Source organism: Carassius auratus, chromosome 7 (genome assembly GCF_003368295.1).
Source record: "Carassius auratus strain Wakin chromosome 7, ASM336829v1, whole genome shotgun sequence".
Taxonomy (NCBI): Eukaryota; Metazoa; Chordata; class Actinopteri; order Cypriniformes; family Cyprinidae; genus Carassius; species Carassius auratus.
Window position 1 is genome coordinate 14153787 of NC_039249.1, and position 12642 is coordinate 14166428.

The window sequence follows — 12642 nt, forward strand, 5'->3', positions numbered from 1 at the left end:
CACTATATTTCAAGGGTTCTGAAGCCATTCCATAGTTTACTGTGAATTATAGATGAATATTTAAGTCAAGTTGACGTAAACTCTTCTCCCCGCTCCGTCTGTCTGTCATACTCCCTTTAGCATTCAAACTGTGTGCATTCAAGAATTCAAAATGTTTTTCATGAATGTATTTTACAACAATACAAAGATGTGCAATGTGTAAAGCAACATGTAACAACTGAACAGATTGTTTTTATAAAATTATTGTGCACCCATGATTTTTCTAGAATAACTTCTGCTGCTGAATTATCCACTAATCTAGTTTATAATAGTGTTTTTGTCATAGATTATATATATTGTTTTCATTTGTTATTTTTCATTCAAATGAAGTTGTCTATATTTATCAGAATGTGTTTAACACACCAAGAGTAGTAGTAAGGTCAACCCACAGAAGTATCGAAAATCTACATTGATTTTATAAAAAACATAAATAAATGTAAAAAAATTGCGCTGGTATCGGATCGGAATTGGCTAATACTGGGTTTATATCGGATTGGTTGTGAAAAATGGTATTGTTGCATTCCTACAAAGAATACAGAGAAAAATGTTAAGATGTCATCGAGCAATTTAAGGGACGTTTTTGCAAAACACACAAACAAAATATTTAGAAACGGGTTTAATCTACATATAAGCACAAGATTTAAAATGTAATAGGCTATTAACAACTAAACTAACGCATACCCTTACTATGCTGACAAGCAATACAATTATGCATTATTTAATTCGTTGTCTCAACTTGTCGCCACGCACGTATATATCACAACTAGGGGTGTGTGATGGCAGGCCAATACTCACACAAATATGTAAAAATGACATGGTAATGACTTGGTCTAGGTAAGTATTAACTTAAGCCTTAAGTGATTGTAAATAGCTGGGAGACAACTGGATGTGTGGCAATATACTGGATCCATAAAGTGTCCTAAAGTGACAGCAACCTAATATACCTGCTGTTGTTTCTGTGTTGATCAAACAATTAAAAACAAAGTAAAGTCTCTTACTGCTCTTGACTAAATAACTTCTGTAGCTTTAATAAAAAAAAAAAAACTTGTTTATACAATGAAGACTACAATTCTTTAAAAAATATATATATTTCTGATAGACTTTCCTGAAAACTAGATTTTATTTATTTGTGCTAGAGCAATTTGTTCTAATTTTATTATTAAGCTTTTACTTATGTTAGTTAGGCATCTGTATTTACCGATTGTGATTTCGTAATTCATTTGTATTTATATTAATTTAGCATTAAACATTTTAAACAAATTGTGACACTTAAATATAGTTAAAATCACTACATAAATCTAAAATTAAATACAAATTAAATGATAAATCAATATCTAGCTGATGGAAATCTCTCATATTTTGATCACAGTGCAGAAAAAAGTAAAAAACTGAGATACAGTTTGAATTTAAAGGTCTTATCTTTAAGAGCTGCATGTTCTCCAACATGTGCTTCAAGACAACAAAACAAATAAAAGACTATTCCTCCACCTAGAAGACAAACACTTCTCCATTTAAACACACATACAGCAGCATAATGAAAGGTTTACTGTAACAAAACATGAAGAGCAATTTATATCTCGATGAAGTGATCTGTAGAGGAACTCTGAAAAGTCTAAACCTAAACATGACACTTCTTTTATCATTTGATGATGCTCTGTTCTAAGAAACTTAGCAGCAAGTGATTTCATGTTTCAACAATCCTCATATATACCACAGGTTATATCACAGGGTTACATAGGTTTAACATCACCCCGAAGCTTTTTTTTAAATTCTCAAGACTCTTAAGGTTTTGCACCCCCGGTTTTCACAGCTGGTTTATTTTTTTATTTTACTTTTTTACTTTCATTTATCTTACTTTTACTGTTACATCTTACTGGCAAGGTAACAAAAGGTAACACAGTCCAAAATCTAAATACACACATAAAAAAAAAAGTGCAAACAATATATGAGGTTGTTTGTTTGTTTTACACATCCATCTGTGACGCATCAGCACATGTACTTATTTTGGCACACATATTCACACTACCTGTGTCAGCATCTTCACTGAGAGTACAGTTTCTCACCCACAAAAACACAATTAAAAATGTGAATTTTACCAAGGCAACCCTTCCAAAAAACATAAATATTTTAACCCCGGGAAGCTATTTTTATCGGGGAACCTCCTGGAAATGCGCTTGGGCTAGTTTTGAGAAGCAACTGGGCAGGATTTGTTGTGAAAACCTGGCAACCCTGATCTGAACACACATGCTGGAGATATACTTCTAATTACAGGAGCATCTTGATGAGATGCGAATGAAAAACGCATTCGATATTTTGCACAGCCCTATACTCAATACCCGACTTAATATAATTTTGCCCCATACAATATTTTTTGCCTATTAATAAAAATATACCCCAGTGACTTAAGACTTAGGTTTTGTGCTCCAGGGTCAAATACTATAGTATGTAGGGCTGTCGTGATAAACGCAATATTGTAATAACGCACTTTTGACAAGCAAATCGCAGAGGAAAGATGGCAACCGCAGAAACCGCGGCAACCGCAGTGTTCAGTTTTTTTTTTTTTTTTTTTTTTAATAAGGCTGTGGCCTTCTTGGTTTTTTTTTCAGTTTGTCACTGTGCTTTCAATGTTAAATAAATTAATGATACAATATGGTTACGACTGTAATTTTCTCGTGAGCCGTTGTAGCTTTATGGTGCTTCGTTTGTCTTGAATAGGCCGGCTGAAACGATGGGAGGCGCTCGATCTGGTCCCAAAACCTAATGTCACGTCGCCAGTTTGGAAACATTTCGGCTTTCAACCCAATGAAAAGGGCGAGCCAGCGAATAGATGAGCCGATATGCAAGATTTGCTGCAAAAAGGTTCCTGTGACGCGGCAATAATTTGAGGTCATCGGGACATTCTAAAACGCTTAACATGAAAAACGCTTTAGAGCATGAGCAGATAACGATCATGAAAGAGCATGAGCAGATAACGAGCTCACACATGCTATCTGCTTGAGGAGTGCATCGACTCCAGCGTGAATCCACTGTCCTGGTGGGCCAGTGGTGGCGCGATAATCAGTCTAGATTTCCACTGCTGTCCAAAGTCGCGCGCAAAAATGTGTAATACATGTTAGAACTCTTTGATTTCTTAAAAAAAATTTTACTGGAAAACGCATGTTCTTGTTGCTGTTTGGCATTTAATAATAAACAAAAATGTATTAAAACGTGTCTCTCTGTCAGTTGAAAAAGCAACAATATATGCTACATGACTCAAAGATAGAGCTTTGTATGCAGCAAAATCAGGATAAATTAGGTATGAAAAAAAAAAAAAAAATGGCAGTAATACCGCATATCGCGCTATTGAGCCATCCATAATAGCCGCAGGGGAAATTTCTTAACCACGACAGCCCTAATAGTATGTAAATCTAAACTTTTATTTTGAATTGATTAATCGCAGCCCTACATAATAGAGTGACCTATTTACCCTCTGTTCAAAATAAATATGTCTGTCAGGCTTAATTTAATTTACACATGCTGTGACAGGCATACAAATCTGAGCAAAGTTTAACTAATACTGATAGTAAAACTAATAAAAATGCTTTTGTTAATTGAAATAAAGCTGCAATAAAATACAGTATAAATATTAGATGAAAACCCCATACAAAAAAAAAGTAAACCAATGAAATAAATAAAATAAAATAAGCTGAAATAAAATAAGTTGAAGTCATGTAAGCACTAAAACTAAAATTGAAATATAAATATAGCTAAACAGAAATAAAGCCCTACAAAATTACTAAAATATAATTAAAAATGAAAACTAAAGATTAAACAATATGGAACAAAAATAAAATTGAAATGCACTGTAACGGTCAATTCATCAAACCATTTTATAATGTACTTCTGTAGAGGAAATACAGTGTAAATTACTTTCAGTTGTTTTATGTCACAGATGTGTGTAAAATGTCTTTGATGAAAAAGGTCTTCGACTAAAATTTGAGAAACCACACTTGTAATTTTTTTTTTAAGCTGACATTTTATGGGAAGAAAAAAGTCAGAGCCAGGGTTTTCATAAAACACAAGCAGGCTAAATTGACTGGTTTGTACCCTTTTTTTGTTGTTATGTGCTTAATTCTGACAAGAAGCTGCATTACAAAAAAGCATGGTCATGCCCAGGGTATAAATTTCGACTTACAGTAGGGTGGACAACAAAAAATATTATTTTCTCAAGAGCAATATTTGAAGGTGACACAATTTATACAGCTAAAATTGTACTCGTAAGGATATGTATACACAGAGGAATGGCTTACTACTATTTGTGCAGCAGGAAGACCATGCCGATTTAGACAACTTCAAGCTGTTGTGGTCGTGCCGTGTCAGCGCTCGTGTCTGTTGTAGACATTACTATCAGACGCAGTGTTGCCTTTTCCCATGGAATTGGGCTTCTTTATCACTTATGCCGTGGATTGTTTTTCATGTCCGCAGGTTGAAGCGACCCCAATAACGTGTATTTTAGCCCCCAGAATACGATTTTAATCAGGGGACCTACTCAAAACGTGGATAGTTTGGGCTAGTTTTTTGTAGCAATTGGGCGGGTTTTGTTATGAAAATCCGGCAACACTTACCCTCAAGCAGGTAACGTTATTATTGCTAACATAGCAATATATTGGCATTTAATATAAATAATCACTTCATTCAATGTTTAAGTTAATAAAATAGCCTTGACAGCCTTACTTGCTGGAGTACCACAACTATTGACTTTCTTCTCTCTCACCGGACTCGTCTGTGTGTGTGTGTGTGTGTAGGTGATGTAAAAGAGGAAAGCGGGCATTTGGACCAAAGCACTGAGAGGCAAGGGAGGGGGAGACTCAAAATGTTTCTAAACTTAACATTTTTCCCCTATTTGTGTTGTTTTACTACTTACTTACACAATTATTTAAAGTATAAAACATTGTTATTTACAATGCACAGCATGGTTTTTAATCATATTATTAGGGGGGACAACACTCAGATGGGGGTGGTCCTGTTCCCCGGGAATTTCGGCCTATGATCATGCCTAGTAATAAGTTTGCAAAATTGAGATGTACTACCTAACTGTAATTTCAGGTCTAGTTGTGATAAAATACAGTGTAAACTGTGAAAGCCAGTGGCCATGCATTACTCAGACTTGTTCATGTGGTAGGAGAGAGGCTGAATGCCAAAAGCCATCCCACCCGTTGGCAGCACACATGCTCAGAGCACACCCCTCAAGCTACTGCTGTGCTCGAGATAAAATAAGCCTTTTCTGGCAGTGCTCCAGCCAGCCAATCAATAGACAGACAGCAATCCTATTGGTAACTAAAACCACCCTCAAAGAATCTTAGAGCTGGATTTCTCACAGGTAGTTGATACTGAATATTTATGGGAATAGTGAAATCTCAAATATACAAAAACTTGCTGATAAAGATCTCCATCATTTCTCTCTGAGGATATACAGTAGAGCAGAACCACACTTAGCAGGAGAAATGGCTGTGTAATTGCTTTCTAATCTCTAAAATGAGCTTCACTGCTCACTTCACTGTGCATCATGTGCAATTCAAACTAAATTCTGTCAGGAAGGAAAACCTAACACAATGACAGATTAAATCTTTGACATAAACATAAATCAGGATTAAGTGTGGAGAGGAGAGGCCATTTCAATCAACTCAGGACCCAGCATTCTCCAGTGGCCAAATCAGATCAAAGCCACAGACACTTCAGTCTGCCCACTCCATGCTTGCGCACGCACAGAGTCACAGCACCATTCACCACTGGGAGCACATAGTGAGCAAAAGGATGAGCTGGCAGGTTTAAATTAATATTGTCCTAACAATCATAAATATAGCCATGTTAGTTACTTACTTCCGGTGCTCAGAATACAAACCTTTAAAGTGATAGTTCACCCAAAAAGGAAAATTGGATGTTTATCTGCTTTCCCCAAGGGCATTCAAGATGTAGGTGACTTTGTTTCTTCAGTAAAACACAAACTGAGATTTTTGCAGTCCGTCAGTATTATAATGTAAGTGGATGGGAATCACAACTCAAACATACAGTAAAACTAAACACACACACACACAAACAAAACCAAATTAAACCCTGCGGCTCATGAAATTGATGTGTAAAAGACAAAAATCGATCAGTCTGTGCAAGAATCTGAACAGTATTTATATAGTTGTTGTTTTTTTACCTCTAATTCATGCAATGTTTGAACTGTTAGAAGTCTCTCGATCGCATTCTCAAGCAGGGCATGAGGCTTCTTCTTCTTGCTTTATGGCAGATCGCAGACTTATAAGTGCATTACCGTCACCTATCTTTCAAGTGTACCATTGACACTCATAATTGAGATTGAAGATAGAGTGTCAATGGTCCACTTGAAAGATAGGTGACGGTAATGCACTTATAAGTCTGCGATCTGCCATAAAGCAAGAAGACAACGACGTCCCATTCACTAGGGCTGTCGTGGTTAAGAAATTTCCCCTGCAGTTATTATGGGTGGCTCAATAGCGCGATATGCGGTATTACCGCCGTTTTGTTTTTTTATTTTTATTTTTACATACCTAATTTATCCTGATTTTGCTGCATACAAAGCTCTATCTTTGGGTTATGTAGCATACATTGTTGCTTTTTTAACTGACAGAGAGAAACATTTTAAAACATTTTCGTTTATTGTTAAATGCCAAACAGCAACAAGAACATGCGTTTTCCAATACATGTTTTTTTTTAAGAAATCAAAGAGTTCTTACATGATGTATTACACATCTATTTGCGCGCGACTTTGGACAGCAGCGGAAATCTAGACTGATTATCGCGCCACCACTGGCCAACCAGGACAGTGGATTTGCATTGGTGTCGATGCACTCCTCAAGCAGATAGCGTGTGTGAGCCCGTTATCTGCTCATGCTCTCCTGGGTATGGGCACTGACGCGGAAGTTGTCCGTGACTTCAGCAGGTATGCCTGTTACTTTCATGGCTGTATTTTACAGATTTCGCAAAGGCTTCAGCTACTCCTAACTGTCGACCGGTACCGGTCTGAGCTGTTCTTTTTGATGTTGCTCCGCAACCTGATGCTTGAGGGAGCAGCTGCGCTGGATGACAGGGGACACTCTAAAACTTACCGCGAAAAACGCTTTATCACTTATGCCGTGGATTGTTTTTCATGTCCGCAGGTTGAAGCGACCCCAATAACGTGTATTTTAGCCCCCAGAATACGATTTTAATCAGGGGACCTACTCAAAACGTGGATAGTTTGGGCTAGTTTTTTGTAGCAATTGGGCGGGTTTTGTTATGAAAATCCGGCAACACTTACCCTCAAGCAGGTAACGTTATTATTGCTAACATAGCAATATATTGGCATTTAATATAAATAATCACTTCATTCAATGTTTAAGTTAATAAAATAGCCTTGACAGCCTTACTTGCTGGAGTACCACAACTATTGACTTTCTTCTCTCTCACCGGACTCGTCTGTGTGTGTGTGTGTGTGTAGGTGATGTAAAAGAGGAAAGCGGGCATTTGGACCAAAGCACTGAGAGGCAAGGGAGGGGGAGACTCAAAATGTTTCTAAACTTAACATTTTTCCCCTATTTGTGTTGTTTTACTACTTACTTACACAATTATTTAAAGTATAAAACATTGTTATTTACAATGCACAGCATGGTTTTTAATCATATTATTAGGGGGGACAACACTCAGATGGGGGTGGTCCTGTTCCCCGGGAATTTCGGCCTATGATCATGCCTAGTAATAAGTTTGCAAAATTGAGATGTACTACCTAACTGTAATTTCAGGTCTAGTTGTGATAAAATACAGTGTAAACTGTGAAAGCCAGTGGCCATGCATTACTCAGACTTGTTCATGTGGTAGGAGAGAGGCTGAATGCCAAAAGCCATCCCACCCGTTGGCAGCACACATGCTCAGAGCACACCCCTCAAGCTACTGCTGTGCTCGAGATAAAATAAGCCTAGGGCTGTCGTGGTTAAGAAATTTCCCCTGCAGTTATTATGGGTGGCTCAATAGCGCGATATGCGGTATTACCGCCGTTTTGTTTTTTTATTTTTATTTTTACATACCTAATTTATCCTGATTTTGCTGCATACAAAGCTCTATCTTTGGGTTATGTAGCATACATTGTTGCTTTTTTAACTGACAGAGAGAAACATTTTAAAACATTTTCGTTTATTGTTAAATGCCAAACAGCAACAAGAACATGCGTTTTCCAATACATGTTTTTTTTTAAGAAATCAAAGAGTTCTTACATGATGTATTACACATCTATTTGCGCGCGACTTTGGACAGCAGCGGAAATCTAGACTGATTATCGCGCCACCACTGGCCAACCAGGACAGTGGATTTGCATTGGTGTCGATGCACTCCTCAAGCAGATAGCGTGTGTGAGCCCGTTATCTGCTCATGCTCTCCTGGGTATGGGCACTGACGCGGAAGTTGTCCGTGACTTCAGCAGGTATGCCTGTTACTTTCATGGCTGTATTTTACAGATTTCGCAAAGGCTTCAGCTACTCCTAACTGTCGACCGGTACCGGTCTGAGCTGTTCTTTTTGATGTTGCTCCGCAACCTGATGCTTGAGGGAGCAGCTGCGCTGGATGACAGGGGACACTCTAAAACTTACCGCGAAAAACGCTTAACGTGGCTTAATGTACTTAAAGACAGTGATATTAAAAGACCAACCTCACTAAAAATCATACTAATAAAGTATACTATCTATAAAAAAAAATCAGACGAGCATTGAAAATGAATGCAACTTGTTTAATAACACGTTAAGCCTTTTCCTGCCATAGAAAACCGTTATAAGAAAACACTTAATGTACTAAGACAGTGATTTTTAAGAAACCAAACTCACTAAACATTATACTAATAAAGTATACGATGTAAAAAAAAAAAAAAACTGTTGAGCCCTGATTATGAATGCAAGTCGTTTAATACGTTAAGCCTTATGATGATTTTCTATGGGAGGAAAAGGCTATGTGTTATTAAATGCAAATTCATATTCAGGGATCATCTGATTTTTTTGTAGATAGTATACTTTATTAATATGATGTTAAGTGAGTTTGGTCTGTTAATATCACTGTATTAGTACAATAAACCACGTTAAGCGTTTTTCACGTTAAACGTTTTAGAATGTCCCGATGACCTCAAATTAGATGTATTGCCACGTCACAGGAACTTTTGATATTTTTCTTACCTTTCTGGACATGGGCAGTATACCGTACACACAGTTTCAATGGAAGGCCTAAGAGCTCTCGGACTAAATCTAAAATATCTTCAACTGTGTTCCGAAGATGAACGGAGGTCTCACGGGTGTGGAACGACATGAGGGTGAGTCATTAATGACATCAAAAATCATTTTGATTTTTGGGTGAACTAACCCTTTAAGTCTTTAATCGTGATTTCCCCTCCCAAATTCACCAGTTAAAATATGTTTTATTTTTCAAAATTCTATTCTATTAATTATTCTGATTATTTAAATGAAGACTATTTTTTTTTAAATTGACAAAATGTAATTAGGGCTGGATATCAATTTTATTTTATTAAAGCTGCAGTCGGTAACTTTTGATGCTCTAGCGGTTAATAAACAGAACTGCTTGCGCCTTGCGGAAGAACATTGTAGCCAGAGCTACTTCTCTCTGTTTATGTCAATGAAGAATCACAACGGTACTCCGCTGCGGTACTCCCGAAGCAATCTAAAATAGTCCGAATATAAACACTTATTATAGATGTACACTAATGATTCAGGACAGGCTAAAAACACGGTTTGGAAAATGGATTCATGGTGTACTTGCTTATTATATACATTTTGTAAATCTTGAACACACAAAAAAGTTACGGACCGCAGCTCTGATTGGTTGTTTCTTACTGGGAGCGGATGAATTTCTGCAAATGGCAATAGGACCACTGGGAGGAGCCAGAGGAGCTTGATTTTTTTACGGATTATCTGTCTAATATTCTACTGTCAGGACATAATGACAGGTTTCAAAAATACATTTTTACAAAAGTTACCTACTTTACCTTTAATCCCAATTTCGATTCAGACATTTAGATATCAAACATATTTATTTTGTGTCTCTTTCTTCAAAACGTTTAATTGCTGCTGAATACTATGAATAAAATTCAGCTGATTACATAAAAACTGGACTTGATTAAGAGCTGTTTCTCTGCAAAATAGAGCAGTACAATTCTGGATAAACTGAGACTTTTTTTAATGGAGGATGTAGTAGACAATATATTAGACAACTGGAATTTATAAATGGAATAATTCAATGACTCACTCAAGGTTTACTTGTTTCATTACTGGATGAATCAGTGTTTTGGAATGAATCCCTTGAATAAATGATTCAAAAACAAATTAATTTTTTAACAGACCATTTTTGCCACCTAAAAAAATATGTGCACACAGGAATTGATAAGTGGAATTGAAATATCATCAGGTGTTGAGAACTGAGAATTTTCATATTTTTAAGTTAATTTCTGACACTTAACCCATCAACCTCATTCATGATCCAGTATGAATCCCCACTTACAGAAGGAACTGAGAATCACTCCTTCACACAGTTTCCATCTTTCATTATCAATACAGTTTTCAAAGCATCAAAGCACGGGAGATAAATTCAAAGATTAATTTATCCAGACATTTATACTACTTACCCCCATCTGACTCTTTAATTTAAGAGAGAGATGAAAGCATATTGCTGTGAATATAATTATGCCCTTAGTTGAAATCTAATAATGTGAAGGGTTTCAAACATATTATTTGACATTTAACAGACACTTGCACAGTGAAGAACGATCTCAAATACACATACTATCAACTAGGAAACTTCCACACCCAAATTAGCGCTCATAATACATTTCAGATTTAGTGACAAAAAACAGGCTGAACTGACAAAGGCAATGAGCATCTCACATTTCACTCAAGAGAGAAACAACACCACCCAAGTCATCATACAAACGGCCTGATGTCACAGATGATTCAAGCATCCCCCCCAAAAAAAACAGGTTTACTGCTCATGTTTAACTAATTCAGAGAGATGTTGCTGCAGGATACAGCCAAGCTTTTCCTGTGTCACATCATCATCATCTTGACCTACAACCCTCTGGAGACAAAACCTGTGTCCCTATGACCTCTGGAGAACAAACAGATGGGCTCTTACGAGAATCAAATCAAGAGGCTCATCTGGTCATTTGCTTTGGAAAACGGTGTATATAGTCTGTGGTTGTTATACTGCTGTTTATATCAGCCATCCCTATCAAATGCACTGAGTCAAAGGACATCAATTAACGATGAGAGCTCTGCCTATCGACAGCCTTGTTATTAGGCGCTCGTGACATTTAAAAGTCTTTGGTCATATATTATAAGCAGAGATCCAGCCCAACACACATTTATACAGTGACAAATAACGATAAGCAGCTAACAGGATCAAATAGCAGCACTGAGATAGATGTCAAAGCTGCTTATATAATAAACAGCTGCGTACATTTCCACACCGTTATAACGTGTTAAACACCTTCATCCATCCGTTCATCTGCTTCAGCGCAAACCATCATATAAGCACCATAAATCAGTTATAAGGTATAATGTTAAACGCGAGGATGGGAGTAGAAGAGATACTGACCTCCAGGAGATAACGCCACTGCTACTCGCTTCAGCCGTCTATCTGTGGCCCTGCTGCGGCGAAACAGCGTCTCAAATCGCGTTCGTCGTTACAGACGATGGCCAACACATGATGTGACAGTGGCACGACGCGACGCTCGCACATCCGTGTTCAGGGGCGGCGGGTCAGTCAGTGATGCAGAGACGATCGTGCCTGTAGATAAGTGCTGCCCGTCCTCCTCCTCTCTCCCTGTCTCTGCTTACAAACTGACCGTACGACAGCGACGTCCGAATCGTGAAGGAATCGTTCGATTGAATCGGTTCTTTTCAGTGAATCAGTTGAAACGGTTCTCCGATTGGTTCGTCTCAAATCGCATACTTATGCACTATTGTATGACCTTTTTAAGTATACAGTGCGAGGAGTGCGTTCACACCTATACAGTCTTTGGTTAAAAAAAAAAAAATAATATATTAACACATTAAATACCAGGATGATGCACCTAACCGAAAAAATAAGTGTTGAATGTTGGACAGATTATTAACTGATAGGGTGAAAGGTTAATAACTTATAACGAATAGCAGTTATAAATGAAAATAAATAAATAGATAAATAAATAAATAAAACTATTACTGGGTTTTTTCATGATTTCACTCTGAATGTCTGCGACAAATGAAATAAAATGTCAATAAGTATGCTAAATAATAATAACAAACACACACAACTGACCGATTACCCTGGGCCATAATAAAACAAGTCATAAGGGTCAATTTAAAAAAAGAATCTTGAACCACATACTGGTAAAAAATTATGGCCTGAAAGCACTGTAAGCTTTGGATAAAAGCACAATAAATGTAAATGTAGGTTAACTTTAAATGTGAGGGTGCAAAAAAAAAAAAAAAAAAAAAAAAAAAAAAAATATATATATATATATATATATATATATATATATATATATATATATATATATATATATATATATTGAGAATATCACCTTTAAAA

The 12642-nt window shown here is 36.8% G+C and overlaps 1 protein-coding gene across 28 annotated transcripts in view; it reads right to left on the reverse strand.

The window, feature by feature from the left end:
- The window catches only part of madd (MAP-kinase activating death domain), a 63111-nt gene extending 51016 nt beyond the window's left edge, over positions 1-12095 (reverse strand). For 5 of the 28 annotated variants that reach the window (XM_026267522.1, XM_026267519.1, XM_026267517.1 and 2 more), the window contains exon 1: positions 11665-12079. The gene's annotated coding sequence lies outside the window, so the exon portion shown is untranslated. Of the gene's footprint in view, positions 1-11664 lie in introns of all 28 variants that reach the window. The other 23 variants (XR_003292430.1, XR_003292432.1, XR_003292434.1 and 20 more) reach the window with 15 other exon arrangements.
- Positions 12096-12642: the final 547 nt, after the last annotated feature.